Genomic DNA, 26,526 nt, shown 5'->3' with positions numbered 1-26,526 from the left:
AGCTCAGTTGCAGAAAAAAATATTTCATCAAGAGACTCTAAAAGCTAAACTTCTCTGTTTATTCTATCAATAATACAAATCTTTTTCCGTTTTCAACAAAGAAAATTTTCTTTGGCATATCCCGGTTCAGGTGAGTATCTTTTTAAAAACAGATTGTTCTTTGTGAAATGGAGAACTTTGCAAAGTGGAAAATCACCCATTGAGGCAGGCATCTTTTAATTGTTGTTGCTTCATATACTCATTGTTCATTGAGTATCTGTACAGGCTGGCAAATTCCTGTGAAAATTTTAAATGGACATTGGTTTGATTGTCTTCACTCATTAAAATGATAAAGAAACTATTGAATATGCAGAGGCTAAATGTCATTTCATCTGAAATAATCTCCAGAAACAAATGTTTTACAACTGCAAAACTTTATTTAATTCTTCTTTCCTTCAGTATTTAGGTTCGTTTTAGCCTCATCACATGAGCTAGGGAGAATATGTTTTGAGCCAAGAAAAGTCTGTACATTATTTGTCACATTTCAAATATCCACATAATAGACAATCATTTGGCCTCATTTTACATTGGACTCTACTTGATCTCTTTTCAATTGGCAGACATTAACATCTTTAGGCAGTAATTAAATCATCGCCAAGTAGTACAGTTAAAATTTAAATCAGGAAGGCTACATTTCATCAGAGACTCAAATTTATCGTACTGTGAGAGGCACACAGCATTTCAATTAGACTAGTAACAAATCAATTTTCTTCATGTATTAGAATGGAAAGACATTTTTGAAGGGTGCTACTATTGATGGCATCTAATGATCTGCACTGTAAACCTAGAGGCATATCATTTGTGTTTTGTCAAGAGGTCCTACAAGTCAAACTTCTAAGTTTATACTTTCAGTAACACAGATCTTTTTCCATTTTTGCGTACTAAAATTTTCCCTTTTTTATAGTTTGCAGAACCTTCTAAACTGGCATCACTTTCCTAACAGAGCCTGGATAGCTCAGTCGGTAGAGCTTCAGACTTTTAATCTGAGGGTCCAGGATTCAAGTCCCTGTTCGGGCGAGATCTTTTTAAACAATACTGTTGTGCGTTTAATAAACAGCTTTTCCAAGTAAAATATTGCTTTCTGGGATGGCACAATGAGAGCATCAGAGCCTGGATAGCTCAGTCAGTAGAGCATCAGACTTTTAATTTGAGGGTCCAGGGTTCAATTCCCTGTTTGGGCGTGTATATTTATGGTATCTAATGATCTGCAGCATAAGCTCAGATGCAGAAAAAATATTTCATCAAGAGACTCTAAAAGCTAAACTTCTCTGTTTATTCTAACAATAATACAAATCTTTTTCCGTTTTCAACAAAGAAAATTTTCTTTGGCATATCCCGGTTCAGGTGAGTATCTTTTTAAAAACAGATTGTTCTTTGAGAAATGGAGAACTTTGCAAAGTGTAAAATCACCCATTGAGGCAGGCATCTTTTAATTGTTGTTGCTTCATATACTCATTGTTCATTGAGTATCTGTACAGGCTGGCAAATTCCTGTGAAAATATTAAATGGACTATTGGTTTCATTGTCTTCACTCATTAAAATGATAAAGAAACTATTGAATATGCAGAGGCTAAATGTCATTTCATCTGAAATAATCTCCAGAAACAAATGTTTTACAACTGCAAAACTTTATTTAATTCTTCTTTCCTTCAGTATTTAGGTTCGTTTTAGCCTCATCACATGAGCTAGGGAGAATATGTTTTGAGCCAAGAAAAGTCTGTACATTATTTGTCACATTTCAAATATCCACATAATAGACAATCATTTGGCCTCATTTTACATTGGACTCTACTTGATCTCTTTTCAATTGGCAGACATTAACATCTTTAGGCAGTAATTAAATCATCGCCAAGTAGTACAGTTCAAAATTAAATCTGGAAGGCTACATTTCATCAGAGACTCAAATTCATCGTACTGTGAGAGGCACACAGCATTTCAATTAGACTAGTAACAAATGAATTTTCTTCATGTATTAGAATGGAAAGACATTTTTGAAGGGTGCTACTATTGATGGCATCTAATGATCTGCACTGTAAACCTAGAGGCATATCATTTGTGTTTTGTCAAGAGGTCCTACAAGTCAAACTTCTCAGTTTATACTTTTAGTAACACAGATCTTTTTCCATTTTTGCGTACTAAAATTTTCCCTTTTTTATAGTTTGCAGAACCTTCTAAACTGGCATCACTTTCCTACCAGAGCCTGGATAGCTCAGTCGGTAGAGCATCAGACTTTTATTCTGAGGGTCCAGGGTTCAAGTCCCTGTTCGGGCGTGTATATTTATGGTATCTAATGATCTGCAGCATAAGCTCAGTTGCAGAAAAAAATATTTCATCAAGAGACTCTAAAAGCTAAACTTCTCTGTTTATTCTATCAATAATACAAATCTTTTTCCGTTTTCAACAAAGAAAATTTTCTTTGGCATATCCCGGTTCAGGTATCTTTTTAAAAACAGATTGTTCTTTGTGAAATGGAGAACTTTGCAAAGTGTAAAATCACCCATTGAGGCAGGCATCTTTTAATTGTTGTTGCTTCATATACTCATTGTTCATTGAGTATCTGTACAGGCTGGCAAATTCCTGTGAAAATATTAAATGGACTATTGGTTTCATTGTCTTCACTCATTAAAATGATAAAGAAACTATTGAATATGCAGAGGCTAAATGTCATTTCATCTGAAATAATCTCCAGAAACAAATGTTTTACAACTGCAAAACTTTATTTAATTCTTCTTTCCTTCAGTATTTAGGTTCGTTTTAGCCTCATCACATGAGCTAGGGAGAATATGTTTTGAGCCAAGAAAAGTCTGTACATTATTTGTCACATTTCAAATATCCACATAATAGACAATCATTTGGCCTCATTTTAGATTGGACTCTACTTGATCTCTTTTCAATTGGCAGACATTAACATCTTTAGGCAGTAATTAAATCATCGCCAAGTAGTACAGTTAAAAATTAAATCTAGAAGGCTACATTTCATCAGAGACTCAAATTCATCGTACTGTGAGAGGCACACAGCATTTCAATTAGACTAGTAACAAATCAATTTTCTTCATCTATTAGAATGGAAAGACATTTTTGATGGGTGCTAATATTGATGGCATCTAATGATCTGCACTGTAAACCTAGAGGCATATCATTTGTGTTTTGTCAAGAGGTCCTTCAAGTCAAACTTCTCAGTTTATACTTTCAGTAACACAGATCTTTTTCCATTTTTACGTACTAAAATTTTCCCTTTTTTATAGTTTGCAGAACCTTCTAAACTGGCATCACTTTCCTACCAGAGCCTGGATAGCTCAGTCGGTAGAGCATCAGACTTTTAATCTGAGGGTCCAGGGTTCAAGTCCCTGTTCGGGCGAGATCTTTTTAAACAATACTGTGGTGCGTTTAATAAACAGCTTTTCTAAGTAAAATATTACTTTCTGGGATGGCACAATGAGAACATCAGAGCCTGGATAGCTCAGTCGGTAGAGCATCAGACTTTTAATCTGAGGGTCCAGGGTTCATGTCCCTGTTCAGGCGAGATCCTTTTAAACAATACTGTTGTGCGTTTAATAAACAGCTTTTCCAAGTAAAATATTACTTTCTGGGATGGCACAACGAGAACATCAGAGCCTGGATAGCTCAGTCGGTAGAGCATCAGACTTTTAATCTGAGGGTCCAGGGTTCATGTCCCTGTTTGGGCGTTTATATTTATGGTATCGAATGATCTGCAGCATAAGCTCAGATGCAGAAAAAAATATTTCATCAAGAGACTCTAAAAGCTAAACTTCTCTGTTTATTCTATCAATAATACAAATCTTTTTCCGTTTTCAACAAAGAAAATTTTCTTTGGCATATCCCGGTTCAGGTGAGTATCTTTTTAAAAACAGATTGTTCTTTGTGAAATGGAGAACTTTGCAAAGTGGAAAATCACCCATTGAGGCAGGCATCTTTTAATTGTTGTTGCTTCATATACTCATTGTTCATTGAGTATCTGTACAGGCTGGCAAATTCCTGTGAAAATATTAAATGGACTATTGGTTTCATTGTCTTCACTCATTAAAATGATAAAGAAACTATTGAATATGCAGAGGCTAAATGTCATTTCATCTGAAATAATCTCCAGAAACAAATGTTTTACAACTGCAAAACTTTATTTAATTCTTCTTTCCTTCAGTATTTAGGTTCGTTTTAGCCTCATCACATGAGCTAGGGAGAATATGTTTTGAGCCAAGAAAAGTCTGTACATTATTTGTCACATTTCAAATATCCACATAATAGACAATCATTTGGCCTCATTTTACATTGGACTCTACTTGATCTCTTTTCAATTGGCAGACATTAACATCTTTAGGCAGTAATTAAATCATCGCCAAGTAGTACAGTTCAAAATTAAATCTGGAAGGCTACATTTCATCAGAGACTCAAATTCATCGTACTGTGAGAGGCACACAGCATTTCAATTAGACTAGTAACAAATCAATTTTCTCCATCTATTAGAATGGAAAAACATTTTTGAAGGGTGCTAATATTGATGGCATCTAATGATTTGCACTGTAAACCTAGAGGCATATCATTTGTGTTTTGTCAAGAGGTCCTACAAGTCAAACTTCTCAGTTTATACTTTCAGTAACACAGATCTTTTTCCATTTTTGCGTACTAAAATTTTCCCTTTTTTATAGTTTGCAAAACCTTCTAAACTGGCATCATTTTCCTGCCAGAGCCTGGATAGCTCAGTCGGTAGAGCATCAGACTTTTAATCTGAGGGTCCAGGGTTCAAGTCCCTGTTCGGGCGTGTATATTTATGGTATCTAATGATCTGCAGCATAAGCTCAGTTGCAGAAAAAAATATTTCATCAAGAGACTCTAAAAGCTAAACTTCTCTGTTTATTCTATCAATAATACAAATCTTTTTCCGTTTTCAACAAAGAAAATTTTCTTTGGCATATCCCGGTTCAGGTATCTTTTTAAAAACAGATTGTTCTTTGTGAAATGGAGAACTTTGCAAAGTGTAAAATCACCCATTGAGGCAGGCATCTTTTAATTGTTGTTGCTTCATATACTCATTGTTCATTGAGTATCTGTACAGGCTGGCAAATTCCTGTGAAAATATTAAATGGACTATTGGTTTCATTGTCTTCACTCATTAAAATGATAAAGAAACTATTGAATATGCAGAGGCTAAATGTCATTTCATCTGAAATAATCTCCAGAAACAAATGTTTTACAACTGCAAAACTTTATTTAATTCTTCTTTCCTTCAGTATTTAGGTTCGTTTTAGCCTCATCACATGAGCTAGGGAGAATATGTTTTGAGCCAAGAAAAGTCTGTACATTATTTGTCACATTTCAAATATCCACATAATAGACAATCATTTGGCCTCATTTTAGATTGGACTCTACTTGATCTCTTTTCAATTGGCAGACATTAACATCTTTAGGCAGTAATTAAATCATCGCCAAGTAGTACAGTTAAAAATTAAATCTAGAAGGCTACATTTCATCAGAGACTCAAATTCATCGTACTGTGAGAGGCACACAGCATTTCAATTAGACTAGTAACAAATCAATTTTCTTCATCTATTAGAATGGAAAGACATTTTTGAAGGGTGCTAATATTGATGGCATCTAATGATCTGCACTGTAAACCTAGAGGCATATCATTTGTGTTTTGTCAAGAGGTCCTTCAAGTCAAACTTCTCAGTTTATACTTTCAGTAACACAGATCTTTTTCCATTTTTACGTACTAAAATTTTCCCTTTTTTATAGTTTGCAGAACCTTCTAAACTGGCATCACTTTCCTACCAGGGCCTGGATAGCTCAGTCGGTAGAGCATCAGACTTTTAATCTGAGGGTCCAGGGTTCAAGTCCCTGTTCGGGCGAGATCTTTTTAAACAATACTGTGGTGCGTTTAATAAACAGCTTTTCTAAGTAAAATATTACTTTCTGGGATGGCACAATGAGAACATCAGAGCCTGGATAGCTCAGTCGGTAGAGCATCAGACTTTTAATCTGAGGGTCCAGGGTTCATGTCCCTGTTCAGGCGAGATCCTTTTAAACAATACTGTTGTGCGTTTAATAAACAGCTTTTCCAAGTAAAATATTACGGTACTCTTTACCTAGAACGGCGCCCGCGATGTTCATCGCGATTGTCGGGTGTAAAATTGCGCTCATCGCGGTGATTGAGGCATCGCGGGTACTATTTGCGGGCCAAGATCATCGCGATGACCGCGATTCCTCAACTTTCTAATCGGCAGCATGTAAAATCGCGGTGATTGAGGCATCGCGGGTGTTATTTTGGTGGTCAAGATTCCCGCGATGCCCGCGATCACCGCGATGGTAGTGATTCCTCAACTTTTTCGTCGGCCCCATTGTAGAATCGCGGTGATTGAGGCATCGCGGGTGTAATTTTGTGCACAAGATGCCCGCGATCACCGCGATGACCGCGATTTCGCATCTGTAATGGGTTCAAATGACCCATTCACATCTGTAATGGGTTCAAATGACCCTTTAATGACCCTAATTCTGCATGGTAACATCTGTAATAGGTGGAATGGCCCTTAGTCTGCCTAGCTACATCTGCCCTAGGTACGTCTGCCTAGTTACTCATGTTGACACCATCCTCCTGTCTGAGGCCAACGCCCTGTGTCTGCATAGTGACAGATGTTTATAGGACAATAACAACAAAGGGTACATCCCACTGCCTCAGACTGCCCCCCTGTGACAGTTTAAAAGACCTTGATTTTGGGGGGAAATTTGTGGGTTGAGAGGAGCTGTGGTTTGAGAGAGAGAGATTTGCGTTTTGATTGATTATTACTGATTCCTGAGAGACTTCTGCTGATTCCAGTGTTGCTGCTGCTGCTGTTCATTCTGCTGCTGAGTCACCGTGATTACAGAGACTGTGCTGCTGTTGCTGTTGGTGACTGAGGCCCTTCTGCTAATTCGGCCTTCTGCTGTTTCTGCTGTTCCTGTCATGGCCATGGCATCTGGAGTGAACATGTACTCCCTGCCTCAGACGGAGGCGGAGGCGATCCGATTTCTCCAGGAGCATCACCTGTTGCCCAAGGAAGCTACCTGCGGCAATGGGCATGCCATGAAGCTCAGCGAGAAGGAGGTGATGTGGCGCTGCCACGTGAGAGCCTGCCGCCAGAAGATCAGTCTCCGCGCTGGCCTCTTCATTCCTGGGTGCCGGATGTCGTTTGTGAACATCATCAGGTTTATCTTCAACTGGTGCGAGGAGCTGACTTCCGGCGACTACTGTGAGCGGCACCTTGGCATCTCCCCCAAGACAACGGTGCTGTACAATAAGTACATGAGGGAGGCGTGCCTCATGGACTTGATGGCTCAGCCCCAGCGCCGCATTGGAGGGCCCGACAAAATAGTCGAGGTCGACGAGACTCTGTTTGTCCGCCGCAAATCCCATGTCGGCCGTGTGCTACCCCAACAGTGGGTTTTTGGGGGCATCTGCCGGGAAACTGGGCAGTGCTTTGCCACAAAAGTGGCCACCCGGGACGCCCCCACTTTATTGGCTGCCATTGTGGAGCATGTGGAGCCGGGCACCACCATCTACAGCGATTGCTGGAGGGCCTATAATACAGAACAGCTGGAGGCTGCAGGCTTCCAGCACGCTCAAGTGAATCATAGGTTTAACTTTGTGGACCCCACAACAGGGGTGCACACCCAGAACATTGAGCGCATGTGGGGGGCGGCGAAATGGCGCAATAAACGCCACCGGGGTACTGCCAGACATTTGCTGGAAGGGTATCTACAAGAATTTATGTGGAGAAAGAGCATAGGTATGAACCAAACTTTTGAGCGTATTTTACACGCCTTAACATTGTTAGAGAAAGATGACTGAAAAACTATGGACTTTAAACTTGAAAAGCTGTTTTTTTTATGCTACTGTTTGTTTGCATTTCAATGTTATCTATTTTTTATTCAAGTAAATTACTGCCTTTTATTCAAACTTGTCTTTACTGCTTTACTGAGTCAGTTGAGTGATTTTGCATGTATGAGTGAATTTGCACACACACCTGAATTAGGCCCATTTCATGCTCTCACCCCCAAAAAAGTAGTTAGATTCCCTGGCATCTTAAGCAGTGTTTCACCCATAATGTTGCACCCCTTAGCCATATTTTGTCCCTGTAATTAATCATATATCCCCCCCTTAGCCGTATTGGGTCCCTGTAATAGTTCATGAATCACCCCTAGCTGTATTGGGTCCCTGTACTTTTTTGCTAAATGTACATTTGGTTCAAATCACTTGCTGACACCTCTCACACTGCTTATGTGTGACAGAGGATCACAGCAATCTCATTTTAGTATATCACCCCTTGCCTTATAGTGGCCCTGTAATTATTGACCTGTAATTATTGCCCCCCTCGAAATTACACCTGCTGTCACATCTCACAATGTTTCTGTGTGACAGAGGTTCACAGAAATGTGATTCCAGCATCATTTTAGGCCAGATAACATTGAAATCGCGCTCATCGCGGGCATCTCGGGCATTGAGCTGTGTAATGTACACCACAATGCCTGGGATGCCCGCGATGACCGCGATTTCATGCACTTTTAGCACTAGTAAAGTAACATTAAAATCGCGGTCATCGCGGGCATCGCGGGTATTGAGCTGTGCATTGTACACCTCAATGCCCGCGATTACCGCGATGCCCGCGATTTCATACAGTAATGTCACTCAAACTGAAAAAATGCATGTAGGGAAGGCAGGAAGTGTCCCAGCATGCATTTCATTCAGTACAGAGCGCGCATTAGCTTCCACACCCTGCCCCTGAGCACATGTAAGTGGCCTGTGGCGTTTTTGGATGAATTTTGGGGGGGGAGAGGGGGACAGGGGGGGACAGGGGGACAGGGGGGGAGAGGGAGGGGGGGAGAGGGAGGGGGGAGGGGGGGGGAGAGGGAGGGAGGGGGGGGGGGAGAGGGAGGGAGGGGAGGGGGCACATGGCTTCTGTGGAAGAAGGGTAGAAGGGGGTCCCAGTGGCAGTTGGAGGGGTGTGGATCATTGGATCTAATGTCATTTGGTCGACCCCAGTAGATTGAATGTGTGAAAAGGTTGACATGGGTTTATGTCGACCTTCCAACTATGTCGACTGCAATTAGGTCGACTGGGGTTAGGTCGAATTGCTCTTTTGGGGTTTTTTTGGGCCAAAATGTCAACAGTGTTGACATGGACACTGTTGACATAGTGAATCGGACACTCAACCACGCCCTAGTGGATGGTAGGGCATGAACCACCGCCTGTCGGCACATGTCAGCACCAAAAAAACCCAAAAAGAGCAATTCCACCTAAGCCCAGTCGACCTAATGGCAGTCGACATAAACCCATGTCAACCTTTTCACACATTCAACATAGTGGGGTCGACCAAAAGACATTCAAACTAATGTCATTCGATAAAATGACCGCATCCCATATTATCAGTGAGTGACTTATGTTGCTATATGGTATTGCACATAGCAACCAATGTAAGTCTGTTAAAATTACAGTGGATAACATTGGTTGCTATGCGAAATAGCGCATAGCAACATACGTCACCTGCATATATTAAGTTTGTGACAAGTGTTGCTATGCACTCTTGCACATAGCAACCAGCATTTTACACTGTAAATTAACATTGAAACGGTGGTTGCTATGTGTAAAAAGCCATAGCAACATATGTCACCATGCCTTTTTACACATAGCAACCACCGTTTTTAACACCGCTTGCTATGTGCAGTAGCACACGGCAATGTACGTCACCATATTATCAGTGAGTGACTTATGTTGCTATATGGTATTGCACATAGCAACCAATGTAAGTCTGTTAAAATTACAGTGGATAACACTGGTTGCTATGCGAAATAGCGCATAGCAACATACGTCACCTGCATATATTATGTTTGTGACAAGTGTTGCTATGCACTCTTGCACATAGCAACCAGCATTTTACACTGTAAATTAACATTGAAACGGTGGTTGCTATGTGTAAAAAGCCATAGCAACATATGTCACCATGCCTTTTTACACATAGCAACCACCGTTTTTAACACCGCTTGCTATGTGCAGTAGCACACGGCAATGTACGTCACCATATTATCAGTGAGTGACTTATGTTGCTATATGGTATTGCACATAGCAACCAATGTAAGTCTGTTAAAATTACAGTGGATAACACTGGTTGCTATGCGAAATAGCGCATAGCAACATACGTCACCTGCATATATTATGTTTGTGACAAGTGTTGCTATGCACTCTTGCACATAGCAACCAGCATTTTACACTGTAAATTAACATTGAAACGGTGGTTGCTATGTGTAAAAAGCCATAGCAACATATGTCACCATGCCTTTTTACACATAGCAACCACCGTTTTTAACACCGCTTGCTATGTGCAGTAGCACACGGCAATGTACGTCACCATATTATCAGTGAGTGACTTATGTTGCTATATGGTATTGCACATAGCAACCAATGTAAGTCTGTTAAAATTACAGTGGATAACACTGGTTGCTATGCGAAATAGCGCATAGCAACATACGTCACCTGCATATATTATGTTTGTGACAAGTGTTGCTATGCACTCTTGCACATAGCAACCAGCATTTTACACTGTAAATTAACATTGAAACGGTGGTTGCTATGTGTAAAAAGCCATAGCAACATATGTCACCATGCCTTTTTACACATAGCAACCACCGTTTTTAACACCGCTTGCTATGTGCAGTAGCACACGGCAATGTACGTCACCATATTATCAGTGAGTGACTTATGTTGCTATATGGTATTGCACATAGCAACCAATGTAAGTCTGTTAAAATTACAGTGGATAACACTGGTTGCTATGCGAAATAGCGCATAGCAACATACGTCACCTGCACGCTGCGCTTGCCACGCTTTGGGTCCGCGTGGATAGTGGCTGTGGTTTTTTATGTCATTGAAATTGGATTATTGATGGGGTTTTTTTTTTGTGGTTTGTTTTTGCAGTTGCTGTGTTGCGTTTTGTTCGGCCTGCAGTTTGGCCCGTGGCCAATTGAGCGCCTTTAAATAAGGTAAATTGTGCTTCTAATTAATTTGTAAATGTGTCCTAAATACCTTTTTTCCCCAGTGTACCACGGCCACTATCCACGCGTACCCGAAGCGTGGCGAGCGCAGCGAGGCCCGCGAGGGGCGGCGGTACGCGTCCTCCGACCTTTTCATACCCCCACTATCCACGTCGGCGTGGAGTTGAGAATAGAATAGTGTGGCGAGCGCAGCGAGCCACCGAGCCCGAAGCGTGGCGAGCGCAGCGAGCCCCGCGAGGGGACGCGGATACCTTCACAGGTAAGCGCGTCCCTTTGCGGGCTTCACTGCAATACGACCACAGATACCAGTGAAGGCCGCAAAGGGACGCGCTTACCTGTGAAGGTATCCGCGTCCCCTCGCGGGGCTCGCTGCGCTCGCCACGCTTCGGGCTCGGTGGCTCGCTGCGCTCGCCACACTATTCTATTCTCAACTCCACGCCGACGTGGATAGTGGGGGTATGAAAAGGTCGGAGGACGCGTACCGCCGCCCCTCGCGGGCCTCGCTGCGCTCGCCACGCTTCGGGTACGCGTGGATAGTGGCTGTGGTTTTTTATGTCATTGAAATTGGATTATTGATGGGGTTTTTTTTTTTGTGGTTTGTTTCTGCAGTTGCTGTGTAGTGTTTTGTGTGGCCTGCAGTTTGGCCCGTGGCCAATTGAGCGCCTTTAAATAAGGTAAATTGTGCTTCTAATTAACTTGTAAATGTGTCCTAAATACCTTTTTTCCCCAGTGTACCACGGCCACTATCCACGCGTACCCGAAGCGTGGCGAGCGCAGCGAGGCCCGCGAGGGGCGGCGGTACGCGTCCTCCGACCTTTTCATACCCCCACTATCCACGTTGGCGTGGAGTTGAGAATAGAATAGTGTGGCGAGCGCAGCGAGCCACCGAGCCCGAAGCGTGGCGAGCGCAGCGAGCCCCGCGAGGGGACGTGGATACCTTCACAGATAAACGCGTCCCCTCGCGGGCTTCACAGGTGTCCGCTTTTCGCCACGGACACCTGTGAAGCCCGCCAGGGGACGCGTATAACTGTGAAGGTATCCGCGTCCCCTCGCGGGGCTCGCTGCGCTCGCCACGCTTCGGGCTCGGTGGCTCGCTGCGCTCGCCACACTATTCTATTCTCAACTCCACGCCGACGTGGATAGTAGGGCATGAAAAGGTCGGAGGACGCGTACCGCCGCCCCTCGCGGGGCTCGCTGCGCTCGCCACGCTTCGGGTACGCGTGGATAGTGGCTGTGGTTTTTTATGTCATTGAAATTGGATTATTGATGGGGTTTTTTTTTTTGTGGTTTGTTTCTGCAGTTGCTGTGTAGTGTTTTGTGTGGCCTGCAGTTTGGCCCGTGGCCAATTGAGCGCCTTTAAATAAGGTAAATTGTGCTTCTAATTAACTTGTAAATGTGTCCTAAATACCTTTTTTCCCCAGTGTACCACGGCCACTATCCACGCGTACCCGAAGCGTGGCGAGCGCAGCGAGGCCCGCGAGGGGCGGCGGTACGCGTCCTCCGACCTTTTCATACCCCCACTATCCACGTCGGCGTGGAGTTGAGAATAGAATAGTGTGGCGAGCGCAGCGAGCCACCGAGCCCGAAGCGTGGCGAGCGCAGCGAGCCCCGCGAGGGGACGTGGATACCTTCACAGATAAACGCGTCCCCTCGCGGGCTTCACAGGTGTCCGCTTTTCGCCACGGACACCTGTGAAGCCCGCCAGGGGACGCGTATAACTGTGAAGGTATCCGCGTCCCCTCGCGGGGCTCGCTGCGCTCGCCACGCTTCGGGCTCGGTGGCTCGCTGCGCTCGCCACACTATTCTATTCTCAACTCCACGCCGACGTGGATAGTAGGGCATGAAAAGGTCAGAGGACGCGTACCGCCGCCCCTCGCGGGGCTCGCTGCGCTCGCCACGCTTCGGGTGCGCGTGGATAGTGGGGGGGGATTTCTATGTCATTGAATTTTAATTAATGATGTTTTTTTTATTTTTTGGGGGAATTGAAGTTGCTGTAATCGGTGGAAGTGCAGATAAACAAATTAAAAAGTAAACGCCGTTATCTCCTGAATTAGGTAAGTCGTGCTTAAATTGTTCTTCTAATTAATTTGTAAATGTAACCCAAATGCCTTTTTTTCCCAGGGTACCACCCCCACTATCCACGCGCACCCGAAGCGTGGCGAGCGCAGCGAGCCCCGCGAGGGGCGGCGGTACGCGTCCTCCGACCTTTTCATGCCCTACTATCCACGTCGGCGTGGAGTTGAGAATAGAATAGTGTGGCGAGCGCAGCGAGCCACCGAGCCCGAAGCATGGCGAGCGCAGCGAGCCCCGCGAGGGGACGCGGATACCTTCACAGGTAAGCGCGTCCCCTCGCGGGCTTCACAGGTGTCCACTTTTCGCCACGGACACCTGTGAAGCCCGCCAGGGGACGCGTATAACTGTGAAGGTATCCGCGTCCCCTCACGGGGCTCGCCACGCTTCGGGTGCGCGTGGATAGTGGGGGTGGTATACTAGCAAATGTGAATGATTTTTGGTGAAAATGGAATCGCCTCACATCAGATGCCATGGGACTTGTGCCATTTGGTGTGATGCGATACCATTTTGACATACCGTATAGACATCAATTACTTATAGATGGTTTTGTTTGTGTTTTTGTTTTACAGCAATGTCTGAGCGAGAACTCACAAATGGTTTTATGGCGAAGGTCATTGATCTGTATAAGGAGAATAGGTGCCTCTGTGAGATGAAACACCCGGATTACCACAACAAGGCGAAGAGGAATGAGGCGTATCGGAAAATGGTGGCTCTTATACGCAAACGGGTACCTCGTGCAGACGTCGCCTGGGTACAGAAGAGGATGACGAATATGCGGACAGTTATGGTGAAGGAGATGAAGCGAGTACAGCAGTCTCAGAGTTCCGGAGCCGATGCTGATGACGTCTACGTGCCGAAATTATGGTACTACGAGCGGATGAAGTTTATCTTGGAGTAGAACAGGGGGAAGTGATACGGAGGACACCTCTTCGTCCGTTGCAGCGGAGAGTGTGGACGTTGTAAGTATTTCCTGACAAATGTCTTGCATGTAAGTGACTGTGAAATGTCATGTTATTAACATTTTCCCTTTTTTTCCCCTTTCTAGGAAGTTCCCCCTGAGACAGAGCAGGAGCCTGTGGCAGTTGCAGAGGGGGACAGTACTCCGATGACGGAGAGCACTGCACCTGCTATCCCGAGGAGGCGTCCCAGAAGACAGCTGTCCAGCACTGCTCGTAATGTCCAAGGGCATGCTAGCACGTCGGCACCGGAGGCACCGGAAATTCCCCTTGACGATTTCCAAATTTTTTGTAATAATCTTGCCGTGGAAATGCGAGGCATGGCGCCAGACCAGCTCCATGAGTCCAAGAGGTTGATATATGGCGTTATAATGCGTGCATCAGAGAGAAGTCTTTCTAGTGCATGCAGTATAGAGCCACCTGCCAACGTCGTATGGCAAGCAGCCCAAATGCCCAATTACCCCTATCACTACCCTTCGTACAGTGCGTCGGGTTATGCTCCGCCTCCTCCTGCCCCTGTAATGTACGCGCCGAGGCCCCCTTTGCCACCAGTCACAGACCCTTCGTCTTTGCCTGGGACTATTTCAAGAGCTCTGTTGAGCACACAAAGTCCCCTCCCAGGTGAAGAGCGCCATTAATTAGTGATTTGGTTTTAATTTGTTTCTAATTATTGTGCCTTGCAGCAATGCCCTTGTTCCACTCTGTTTGTTATTTGCTCCATGATGAACTTTGTTGCTCGTAGGCCATAATTTCGGTTACTGATGGTCGCAGTATCGGACTCCTGGACTTTGAGCTGTCCGTACTTGTTTTGCACCTTCACCATGGACTGTTCCGCATATTTGCATTTTCTTCTGTACCCAGTGCATGTTTGCATTAGGGTGCCTTTTTGCGTATTGAGCCCCATTTTTTGTATGCCTCATTCCGATTTGCCTTGTTGTAATCCAGTTCCTCCCAAGAGGCATCTATTCTCCTATACTTTCAATGACCTTCGCCCAGACCTTCCCCCCCCCCCCCCCATTCTTAAAAAAAAAATGAAAAAATAAAAAAAAATAATTTATTTTATACTACATTTAAAAAATAAGATATTTTATTAAAAAATAAAAAAAAAGCGTCATAATTTGAAATTCATAACCTGTGTCGTGTCTTATTTCATTGTCTTATAATTAAGGGATGCCAAGTAATTTGATGTCTTTTTTAATGGTATTTTGTTGCTTTTTTGCGCAACTATCGCCGTGATTGCAGGCACATGACGGCCGTGGTCACCCGTGATGCAACCGGACGCCATGTGCCCGCAATCACGGCGATATGTGCGCGGTTTGCCATGTAATTTGATGTGTTTTTTTATTGAATTTTGTTGCTTTTTGCGCAACTATCCCCGTGATTGCAGGCACATGACGGCCGTGGTCACCCGTGATGCAACCGGACGCCATGTGCCCGCAATCACGGCGATATGTGCGCGGTTTGCCATGTAATTTGATGTGTTTTTTTATTGATTTTTGTTGCTTTTTGCGCAACTATCGCCGTGATTGCAGGCACATGACGGCCATGGTCACCCATGATGCAACCAGCCGCCATGTGCCCGCAATCACGGCGATATCTGCGCAGTTTTAATGTTAAATCGCCGCGATATGTGCGCGTTTTTACTGTAAAATCACCGCAACAGGTGTGCGGTTTGATTGTTATCTATGACATTTAAGTGTTAGGTGGAATTTTCATGTATTTTTGTATTTTTCACCTTTTTTTAATTGAGGGATGCCATGTCATTTGCTGTGTTTTTCCTTATTTTCACTTGTCTTTTTCCACAGCCAGAAATCGTGGTCATCGCGGTCATCGCGGGTACATTATTGTGCGCCCGCGATGCTAGCGACATCGCGATGACCGCGATGATTGATCAATCGCGCCCATCGCGGTCATCGCGGTCGTCGCGGGTACATTCTTGGCCACCCGCGATGCTAACGACGCGATCAATCATCGCGTCGGTCGCGATGTCGTTAGCATCGCGGGTGGCTACTAATGTACCCGCGATGTACCAGCGACGACCGCGATGGGCGCCGTTCTAGGTAAAGAGTACCAATATTACTTTCTGGGATGGCACAATAAGAACATCAGAGCCTGGATAGCTCAGTCGGTAGAGCATCAGACTTTTAATCTGAGGGTCCAGGATTCATGTCCCTGTTTGGGCGTTTATATTTATGGTATCGAATGATCTGCAGCATAAGCTCAGATGCAGAAAAAAATATTTCATCAAGAGACTCTAAAAGCTAAACTTCTCTGTTTATTCTATCAATAATACAAATCTTTTTCCGTTTTCAACAAAGAAAATTTTCTTTGGCATATCCCGGTTCAGGTGAGTATCTTTTTAAAAACAGATTGTTCTTTGTGAAATGGAGAACTTTGCAAAGTGGAAAATCACCCATTGAGGCAGGCATCTTTTAATTGTTGTTGCTTCATATACTCATTGTTCATTGAGTATCTGTACAGGCTGGCAAATTCCTGTGAAAATTTTAAATGGACATTGGTTTAATTGTCTTCACTCATTAAAATGATAAAGAAACTATTGAATATGCAGAGGCTAAATGTCATTTCATCTGAAATAATCTCCAGAAACAAATGTTTTACAACTGCAAAACTTTATTTAATTCTTCTTTCCTTCAGTATTTAGGTTCGTTTTAGCCTCATCACATGAGCTAGGGAGAATATGTTTTGAGCCAAGAAAAGTCTGTACATTATTTGTCACATTTCAAATATCCACATAATAGACAATCATTTGGCCTCATTTTACATTGGACTCTACTTGATCTCTTTTCAATTGGCAGACATTAACATCTTTAGGCAGTAATTAAATCATCGCCAAGTAGTACAGTTAAAAATTAAATCAGGAAGGCTACATTTCATCAGAGACTCAAATTTATCGTACTGTGAGAGGCACACAGCATTTCAATTAGACTAGTAACAAATCAATTTTCTCCATCTATTAGAATGGAAAAACATTTTTGAAGGGTGCTAATATTGATGGCATCTAATGATTTGCACTGTAAACCTAGAGGCATATCATTTGTGTTTTGTCAAGAGGTCCTACAAGTCAAACTTCTCAGTTTATACTTTCAGTAACACAGATCTTTTTCCATTTTTGCGTACTAAAATTTTCCCTTTTTTATAGTTTGCAAAACCTTCTAAACTGGCATCACTTTCCTGCCAGAGCCTGGATAGCTCAGTCGGTAGAGCATCAGACTTTTAATCTGAGGGTCCAGGGTTCAAGTCCCTGTTCGGGCGCGATCTTTTTAAACAATACTGTTGTGCGTTTAATAAACAGCTTTTCTAAGTAAAATATTACTTTCTGGGATGGCACAATGAGAACATCAGAGCCTGGATAGCTCAGTCGGTAGAGCATCAGACTTTTAATCTGACGGTCCAGGGTTCAAGTCCCTGTTCGGGCGAGATCTTTTTAAACAATACTGTTGTGCGTTTAATAAACAGCTTTTCTAAGTAAAATATTACTTTCTGGGATGGCACAATGAGAACATCAGAGCCTGGATAGCTCAGTCGGTAGAGCATCAGACTTTTAATCTGAGGGTCCAGGGTTCATGTCCCTGTTCAGGCGAGATCCTTTTAAACAATACTGTTGTGCGTTTAATAAACAGCTTTTCCAAGTAAAATATTACTTTCTGGGATGGCACAATGAGAACATCAGAGCCTGGATAGCTCAGTCGGTAGAGCATCAGACTTTTAATCTGAGGGTCCAGGGTTCATGTCCCTGTTCGGGCGTTTATATTTATGGAAGCGGAAGTGGGCGGGGTCTTGCGCCCTCCAGCCCCCTGTCATGCCCAGGGTTGCCCTGCCAACTGTTGCTGGCCCCCCAAAGCGGAAGTGGGCGGGACCTGGTGCCCTCAAGCCCCATGCCATGCCCAGAGTTGCACTGGCAACTGTTGCTGACCCCCAAAGCGGAAGTGGGAGGGTCCAGGCGCCCTTTAGCCCACTGCCATGCCCAGGGTTGCCCTGACAACTGTTGCTGGCCCCCAAAGCGGAACTGGGCGGGTCCAGGCGCCCTTAAGCCCCCTGCCATGCCCAGGGTTGCCGTGGCAACTGTTGCTGGCCCCCAAAGCGGAAGTGGGCGGGTACAGGCGCCCTTAAGCCCACTGCCATGCCAAGGGTTGCCCTGGCAACTGTTGCTGGCCCCCAAAGCGGAAGTGAGCGGGGCCTGGCGCCCTCAAGCCCCCTGCCATGCCCAGGTTTGCTCTGGCAACTGTTTCTGGCCCCCAAAGCTTAAGTGGGCAGGGCCTGGAGCCCTAAAGCCCCCTGCCATGCCCAGGGTTGCCCTGGCAACTGTTGCTGGCCCCCAAAGCGGAAGTGGGCGGGGCCTGGCGCCCTCCAGCCCCCTGCCATTCCCAGGGTTGCCCTGGCAACTGTTGCTGACCCCCAAAGCGGAAGTGGGAGGGTCCAGGCGCCCTTTAGCCCACTGCCATGCCCAGGGTTGCCCTGGCAACTGTTGCTGGCCCCCAAAGCGGAACTGGGTGGGTCCAGGCGCCCTTAAGCCCCCTGCCATAAACCAGGGTTGCCGTGGCAACTGTTGCTGGCCCCCAAAGCGGAAGATGGCGGGGCATGGCGCCCTCAAGCCCCATGCCATGCCCAGGGTTGCCATGGCAACTGTTGCTGGCCACCAAAGCGGAAGTAAGTGGGGCATGGCGCCCTCAAGCCCCCTGCCATGCCCAGGGTTGCCATGGCAACTGTTGCTGGCCACCAAAGCGGAAGTAAGCGGGATCTGGCGCCCTCAAGCCCCCTGCCATGCCCAGGCTTGCTCTGGCAACTGTTTCTGGGCCCCAAAGCGGAAGTGGGCGGTGCCTGGCGCCTCCAGCCCCCTGCCATGCCCTGGGTTTTCCTGGCAACTGTTGCTGGGCCCCAAAGCGGAAGTGGGCGGAGTCAGGCGCCCTCAAGCCCCCTGCCATGCCCAGGCTTGCCCTGTCAACTGTTGCTGGTCCTCAAAGCGGAAGTGGGCGGGATCTGGCGCCCTCAAGCCCCCTGCCATGCCCAGGCTTGCTCTGGCAACTGTTGCTGGGCCCCAAAGCGGAAGTGGGCGGGGCCTGGCGCCCTCCAGCCCCCTGCCATGCCCAGGGTTGCCCTGGCAACTGTTGCTTGCCCCAAAGCGGAAGTGGGCAGGGCCTGGCTTCCTCCAGCCCCCTGCCATGCCCAGGGTTGCCCTGCCAACTGTTGCTGGCCCCCCAAAGCGGAAGAGGGCGGGACCTTGCGCCCTTAAGCCCCCTGCCATGCCCAGTGTTGCCCTGGCAACTGTTGCTGGCCCCCAAAGCGGAAGTGGGCGGGGCATGGCGTCCTTAAGCCCCCAGCCATGCCCAGGTTTGCCCTAGCAACTGTTGCTGGCCCCAAAAGCGGAAGTGGGCGGGGCATGGCGCCCTCAAGCCCCCTGCTATGCCCAGGGTTGCCCTGTCAACTGTTGCTGGCCCCCAAAGCGGAAGTGGGTGGGGCATGGTGCCCTCAAGCCCCCTGCCATGCCCAGGGTTGCCCTGGCAACTGTTGCTGACCCCCAAAGCGGAAGTGGGCGGGGCCTGGAGCCCTAAAGCCCCCTGCCATGCCCAGGGTTGCCCTGGCAACTGTTGCTGGCCCCCAAAGCGGAAGTGGGCGGGGCCTGGCGCCCTCCAGCCCCCTGCCATTCCCAGGGTTGCCCTGGCAACTGTTGCTGACCCCCAAAGCGGAAGTGGGAGGGTCCAGGCGCCCTTTAGCCCACTGCCATGCCCAGGGTTGCCCTGGCAACTGTTGCTGGCCCCCAAAGCGGAACTGGGTGGGTCCAGGCGCCCTTAAGCCCCCTGCCATGCCCAGGGTTGCAGTGGCAACTGTTGCTGGCCCCCAAAGCGGAAGTGGGCGGGGCCTGGCGCCCTCAAGCCCCATGCCATGCCCAGGGTTGCCATGGCAACTGTTGCTGGCCCCCAAAGCGGAAGTAAGTGGGGCATGGCGCCCTCAAGCCCCCTGCCATGCCCAGGGTTGCCCTGGCAAATGTTGCTGGGCCCCAAAGCGAAGTGGGCGGGATCTGGCACGCTCAAGCCCCCTGCCATGCCCAGGCTTGCGCTTGCAACTGTTTCTGGGCCCCAAAGCGGAAGTGGGCGGTGCCTGGCGCCTCCAGCCCCCTGCCATGCCCTGGGTTTCCCTGACAACAGTTGCTTGCCCCCAAACCGGAAGTGGGCGGGGCCTGGCACCCTCCAGCCCCCTGCCATTCCCAGGGTTGCCCTGGCAACTGTTGCTGACCCCCAAAGCGGAAGTGGGAGGGTCCAGGCGCCCTTTAGCCCACTGCCATGCCCAGGGTTGCCCTGGCAACTGTTGCTGGCCCCCAAAGCGGAACTGGGTGGGTCCAGGCGCCCTTAAGCCCCCTGCCATGCCCAGGGTTGCCGTGGCAACTGTTGCTGGCCCCCAAAGCGGAAGTGGGCGGGGCATGGCACCCTCAAGCCCCATGCCATGCCCAGGGTTGCCATGGCAACTGTTGCTGGCCCCCAAAGCGGAAGTAAGTGGGGCATGGCGCCCTCAAGCCCCCTGCCATGCCCAGGGTTGCCCTGACAAATGTTGCTGGGCCCCAAAGCGAAAGTGGGCGGGATCTGGCGCCCTCAAGCCCCCTGCCATGCCCAGGCTTGCTCTGGCAACTGTTTCTGGGCCCCAAAGCGGAAGTGGGCGGTGCCTGGCGCCTCCAGCCCCCTGCCATGCCCTGGGTTTCCCTGGCAACTGTTGCTTGGCCCCAAAGTGGAAGTGGGCGGGGTCTGGCGCCCTCAAGCCTTCTGCCAAGCCAAGGCTTGCCCTGGCAACTGTTGCTGGGCCCCAAAGCGGAAGTGGGCGGGGCCTGGCGCCCTCAAGCCCCCTGCCATGCCCAGGCTTGCCCTAGCAACTGTTGCTGGGCCCCAAAGCGGAAGTGGGCGGAGTCAGGCACCCTCAAGCCCCCTGCCATGCCAAGGCTTGCCCTGTCAACTGTTGCTGGGCCTCAAAGCGGAAGTGGGCGGGATCTGGCGCCCTCCAGCCCCCTGCCATGCCCAGGGTTGCCCTGGCAACTGTTGCTTGCCCCAAAGCGGAAGTGGGCAGGGCCTGGCGCCCTGCAGCCCCCTGCCATGCCCAGGGTTGCCCTGCCAACTGTTGCTGGCCCCCCAAAGCGGAAGTGGGCGGGACCTTGCGCCCTTAAGCCCCCTGCCATGCCCAGTGTTGCCCTGGCAACTGTTGCTGGCCCCCAAAGCGGAAGTGGGCGGGGCATGGCGTCCTTAAGCCCCCAGCCATGCCCAGGTTTGCCCTAGCAACTGTTGCTGGCCCCAAAAGCGGAAGTGGGCGGGACCTGGCGCCCTTAAGCCCCCTGCCATGCCCAGGGTTGCCCTGGCAACTGTTGCTGGCCCCCAAAGCGGAAGTGGGCGGGGCATGGCGTCCATAAGCCCCCTGCCATGCCCAGGGTTGTCCTGGCAACTGTTGCTTGGCCCCAAAGCGAAAGTGGGCGGGGTCTTGCGCCCTCCAGCCCCCTGTCATGCCCAGGGTTGCCCTGCCAACTGTTGCTGGCCCCCCAAAGCGGAAGTGGGCAGGACCTGGCGCCCTTAAGCCCCCTGCCATGCCCAGGGTTGCCCTGGCAACTGTTGCTGGCCCCCAAAGCGGAAGTGGGCGGGGAATGGCGTCCTTAAGCCTTCTGCCATGCCCAGGCATGCCCTGGCAACTGTTGCTGGGCCCCAAAGCGGAAGTGGGCGGGATCTGGCGCCCTCAAGCCCCCTGCCATGCCCAGGCTTGCTCTGGCAACTGTTGCTGGGCCCCAAAGCGGAAGTGGGCGGTGCCTGGCGCCCTCCAGCCCCCTGCCATGCCCTGGGTTGCCCTGGCAACTGTTGCTGTGCCCCAAAGCGGAAGTGGGCGGGGCATGGCGTCCTTAAGCCCCCAGCCATGCCCAGGTTTGCCCTAGCAACTGTTGCTGGCCCCAAAAGCGGAAGTGGGCTGGGCATGGCGCCCTCAAGCCCCCTGCCATGCCCAGGGTTGCCCTGTCAACTGTTGCTGGCCCCCAAAGCGGAAGTGGGTGGGGCATGGTGCCCTCAAGCCCCCTGCCATGCCCAGGGTTGCCCTGGCAACTGTTGCTGACCCCCGAAGCGGAAGTGGGCGGTGCCTGGAGCCCTCCAGCCCCCTGCCATGCCCAGGGTTGCCCTGGCAACTGTTGCTGACCCTCAAAGCTGAAGTGGGCGGGGTGTGGCGCCCTCCAGCCCACTGCCATACCCAGGGATGCCCTGGCAACCGTTGCTGGCCCCAAAGCGGAAGTGGGCGGGGCCTGGCACCCTCAAGCCTTCTGCCATGCCCAGGCATGCCCTGGCAACTGTTGCTGGGCCCCAAAGCGGAAGTGGGCGGGGCCTGGCGTCCTCAAGCCCCCTGCCATGCCCAGGCTTGCCCTGGCAAATGTTGCTGGGCCCCAAAGCGGAAGTGGGCGGTGCCTGGCGCCCTCCAGCCCCCTGCCATGCCCTGGGTTGCCCTGGCAACTGTTGCTGTGCCCCAAAGCGGAAGTGGGCGGGGCATGGCGTCCTTAAGCCCCCAGCCATGCCCAGGTTTGCCCTAGCAACTGTTGCTGGCCCCAAAAGCGGAAGTGGGCTGGGCATGGCGCCCTCAAGCCCCCTGCCATGCCCAGGGTTGCCCTGTCAACTGTTGCTGGCCCCCAAAGCGGAAGTGGGTGGGGCATGGTGCCCTCAAGCCCCCTGCCATGCCCAGGGTTGCCCTGGCAACTGTTGCTGACCCCCGAAGCGGAAGTGGGCGGTGCCTGGAGCCCTCCAGCCCCCTGCCATGCCCAGGGTTGCCCTGGCAACTGTTGCTGACCCTCAAAGCTGAAGTGGGCGGGGTGTGGCGCCCTCCAGCCCACTGCCATACCCATGGCACCCTCAAGCCTTCTGCCATGCCCAGGCATGCCCTGGCAACTGTTGCTGGGCCCCAAAGCGGAAGTGGGCGGGGCCTGGCGTCCTCAAGCCCCCTGCCATGCCCAGGCTTGCCCTGGCAAATGTTGCTGGGCCCCAAAGCGGAAGTGGGCGGTGCCTGGCGCCCTCAAGCCCCCTGCCATGCCCAGGCTTGCTCTGGCAACTGTTGGTGGCCCCCAAAAATGAAGTGGGCGGGGCCTGGCGCCCTCCAGCCCCCTGCCATGCCCTGGGTTGCCCTGGCAACTGTTGCTTGGCCCCAAAGTGAAAGTGGGCGGGGTCTGGCGCCCTCCAGCCCCCTGTCATGCCCAGGGTTGCCCTGCCAACTGTTGCTGGCCCCCCAAAGCGGAAGTGGGCGGGACCTGGCGCCCTTAAGCCCCCTGCCATGCCCAGGGTTGCCCTGGCAACTGTTGCTGGCCCCCAAAGCGGAAGTGGGCGGGGCATGGCGTCCATAAGCCCCCTGCCATGCCCAGGGTTGTCCTGGCAACTGTTGCTTGGCCCCAAAGCGAAAGTGGGCGGGGTCTTGCGCCCTCCAGCCCCCTGTCATGCCCAGGGTTGCCCTGCCAACTGTTGCTGGCCCCCCAAAGCGGAAGTGGGCAGGACCTGGCGCCCTTAAGCCCCCTGCCATGCCCAGGGTTGCCCTGGCAACTGTTGCTGGCCCCCAAAGCGGAAGTGGGCGGGGAATGGCGTCCTTAAGCCCCCAGCCATGCCCAGGCTTGCCCTGTCAACTGTTGCTGGGCCCCAAAGCGGAAGTGGGCGGGATCTGGCGCCCTCCAGCCCCCTGCCATGCCCTGGGTTGCCCTGGCAACTGTTGCTGTGCCCCAAAGCGGAAGTGGACGGGGCCTGGCGCCCTCAAGCCCCCTGCCATGCCCAGGCTTGCCCTAGCAACTGTTGCTGGGCCCCAAAGCGGAAGTGGGCGGAGTCAGGCCCCCTTAAGCCCCCTGCCATGCCCAGGCTTGCCCTGTCAACTGTTGCTGGGCCTCAAAGCGGAAGTGGGCGGGATCTGGCGCCCTCAAGCCCCCTGCCATGCCCAGGCTTGCTCTGGCAACTGTTGCTGGGCCCCAAAGTGGAAGTGGGCGGGGCCTGGCGCCCTCCAGCCCCCTGCCATGCCCAGGGTTGCCCTGCCAACTGTTGCTGGCCCCCCAAAGCGGAAGTGGGCGGGACCTTGCGCCCTTAAGCCCCCTGCCATGCCCAGGTTTACCCTAGCAACTGTTGCTGGCCCCAAAAGCGGAAGTGGGCGGGGCATGGCGCCCTCAAGCCCCCTGCCATGCCCAGTGTTGCCCTGTCAACTGTTGCTGGCCCCCAAAGCGGAAGTGGGTGGGGCATGGTGCCCTCAAGCCCCCTGCCATGCCCAGGGTTGCCCTGGCAACTGTTGCTGACCCCCAAAGCGGAAGTGGGCGGTGCCTGGAGCCCTCCAGCCCCCTGCCATGCCCAGGGTTGCCCTGGCAACTGTTGCTGACCCTCAAAGCGGAAGTGGGCGGGGTCTGGCGCCCTCCAGCCCACTGCCATACCCAGGGTTGCCCTGGCAACCGTTGCTGGCCCCAAAGCGGAAGTGGGCGGGGCCTGGCACCCTCAAGCCTTCTGCCATGCCCAGGCATGCCCTGGCAACTGTTGCTGGGCCCCAAAGCGGAAGTGGGCGGGGCCTGGCGTCCTCAAGCCCCCTGCCATGCCCAGGCTTGCCCTGGCAAATGTTGCTGGGCCCCAAAGCGGAAGTGGGCGGGACCTTGCGCCCTTAAGCCCCCTGCCATGCCCAGTGTTGCCCTGGCAACTGTTGCTGGCCCCCAAAGCGGAAGTGGGCGGGGCATGGCGTCCTTAAGCCCCCAGCCATGCCCAGGTTTGCCCTAGCAACTGTTGCTGGCCCCAAAAGCGGAAGTGGGCGGGGCATGGCGCCCTCAAGCCCCCTGCCATGCCCAGGGTTGCCCTGTCAATTGTTGCTGGCCCCCAAAGCGGAAGTGGGCGGTGCCTGGCGCCCTCAAGCCCCCTGCCATGCCCAGGCTTGCCCTGCCAACTGTTGCTGGCCCCCCAAAGCGGAAGTGGGCGGGACCTTGCGCCCTTAAGCCCCCTGCCATGCCCAGTGTTGCCCTGGCAACTGTTGCTGGCCCCCAAAGCGGAAGTGGGCGGGGCATGGCGTCCTTAAGCCCCCAGCCATGCCCAGGTTTGCCCTAGCAACTGTTGCTGGCCCCAAAAGCGGAAGTGGGCTGGGCATGGCGCCCTCAAGCCCCCTGCCATGCCCAGGGTTGCCCTGTCAACTGTTGCTGGCCCCCAAAGCGGAAGTGGGTGGGGCATGGTGCCCTCAAGCCCCCTGCCATGCCCAGGGTTGCCCTGGCAACTGTTGCTGACCCCCAAAGCGGAAGTGGGCGGTGCCTGGAGCCCTCCAGCCCCCTGCCATGCCCAGGGTTGCCCTGGCAACTGTTGCTGACCCTCAAAGCTGAAGTGGGCGGGTCTGGCGCCCTCCAGCCCACTGCCGTACCCAGGGTTGCCCTGGCAACCGTTGCTGGCCCAAAGCGGAAGTGGGCGGGGCCTGGCACCCTCAAGCCTTCTGCCATGACCAGGCATGCCCTGGCAACTGTTGCTGGGCCCCAAAGCGGAAGTGGGCGGGGCCTGGCGTCCTCAAGCCCCCTGCCATGCCTAGGCTTGCCCTGGCAAATGTTGCTGGGCCCCAAAGCGGAAGTGGGCGGGACCTTGCACCCTTAAGCCCCCTGCCATGCCCAGTGTTGCCCTGGCAACTGTTGCTGGCCCCCAAAGCGGAAGTGGGCGGGGCATGGCGTCCTTAAGCCCCCAGCCATGCCCAGGTTTGCCCTAGCAACTGTTGCTGGCCCCAAAAGCGGAAGTGGGCGGGGCATGGCGCCCTCAAGCCCCCTGCCATGCCCAGGGTTGCCCTGTCAACTGTTGCTGGCCCCCAAAGCGGAAGTGGGCGGTGCCTGGCGCCCTCAAGCCCCCTGCCATGCCCAGGCTTGCTCTGGCAACTGTTGGTGGCCCCCAAAAATGAAGTGGGCGGGGCCTGGCGCCCTCCAGCCCCCTGCCATGCCCTGGGTTGCCCTGGCAACTGTTGCTTGGCCCCAAAGTGAAAGTGGGCGGGGTCTGGCGCCCTCCAGCCCCCTGTCATGCCCAGGGTTGCCCTGCCAACTGTTGCTGGCCCCCCAAAGCGGAAGTGGGCGGGACCTGGCGCCCTTAAGCCCCCTGCCATGCCCAGGGTTGCCCTGGCAACTGTTGCTGGCCCCCAAAGCGGAAGTGGGCGGGGCATGGCGTCCTTAAGCCCCCTGCCATGCCCTGGGTTGTCCTGGCAACTGTTGCTGGCCCCCAAAGCGGAAGTGGGCGGGGCATGGCGTCCTTAAGCCCCCAGCCATGCCCAGGTTTGCCCTAGCAACTGTTGCTGGCCCCAAAAGCGGAAGTGGGCTGGGCATGGCGCCCTCAAGCCCCCTGCCATGCCCAGGGTTGCCCTGTCAACTGTTGCTGGCCCCCAAAGCGGAAGTGGGTGGGGCATGGTGCCCTCAAGCCCCCTGCCATGCCCAGGGTTG

The 26,526-nt window shown here is 51.1% G+C and overlaps 4 non-coding genes across 4 annotated transcripts; all 4 read left to right on the top strand.

Moving 5' to 3' along the window:
- Positions 1–3,324: 3,324 nt before the first annotated feature.
- Positions 3,325–3,397, top strand: TRNAK-UUU (transfer RNA lysine (anticodon UUU)). Its single transcript has one exon. It is a non-coding gene; the product is annotated as a tRNA-Lys (tRNA).
- A 1,346-nt stretch (positions 3,398–4,743) lies between these two features.
- On the top strand, positions 4,744–4,816 carry TRNAK-UUU (transfer RNA lysine (anticodon UUU)). Its single transcript has one exon. It is a non-coding gene; the product is annotated as a tRNA-Lys (tRNA).
- Positions 4,817–5,830: 1,014 nt separating this feature from the next.
- On the top strand, positions 5,831–5,903 carry TRNAK-UUU (transfer RNA lysine (anticodon UUU)). The gene has a single exon. It is a non-coding gene; the product is annotated as a tRNA-Lys (tRNA).
- Positions 5,904–17,305: 11,402 nt separating this feature from the next.
- TRNAK-UUU (transfer RNA lysine (anticodon UUU)) lies at positions 17,306–17,378 on the top strand. Its single transcript has one exon. It is a non-coding gene; the product is annotated as a tRNA-Lys (tRNA).
- Positions 17,379–26,526: the final 9,148 nt, after the last annotated feature.

This window comes from Crinia signifera, unplaced genomic scaffold, assembly GCF_055691185.1.
Source record: "Crinia signifera unplaced genomic scaffold, ASM5569118v1 HAP2_SCAFFOLD_153, whole genome shotgun sequence".
Classification (NCBI taxonomy): Eukaryota; Metazoa; Chordata; class Amphibia; order Anura; family Myobatrachidae; genus Crinia; species Crinia signifera.
This window is presented reverse-complemented; position numbering and strand designations above follow the sequence as displayed.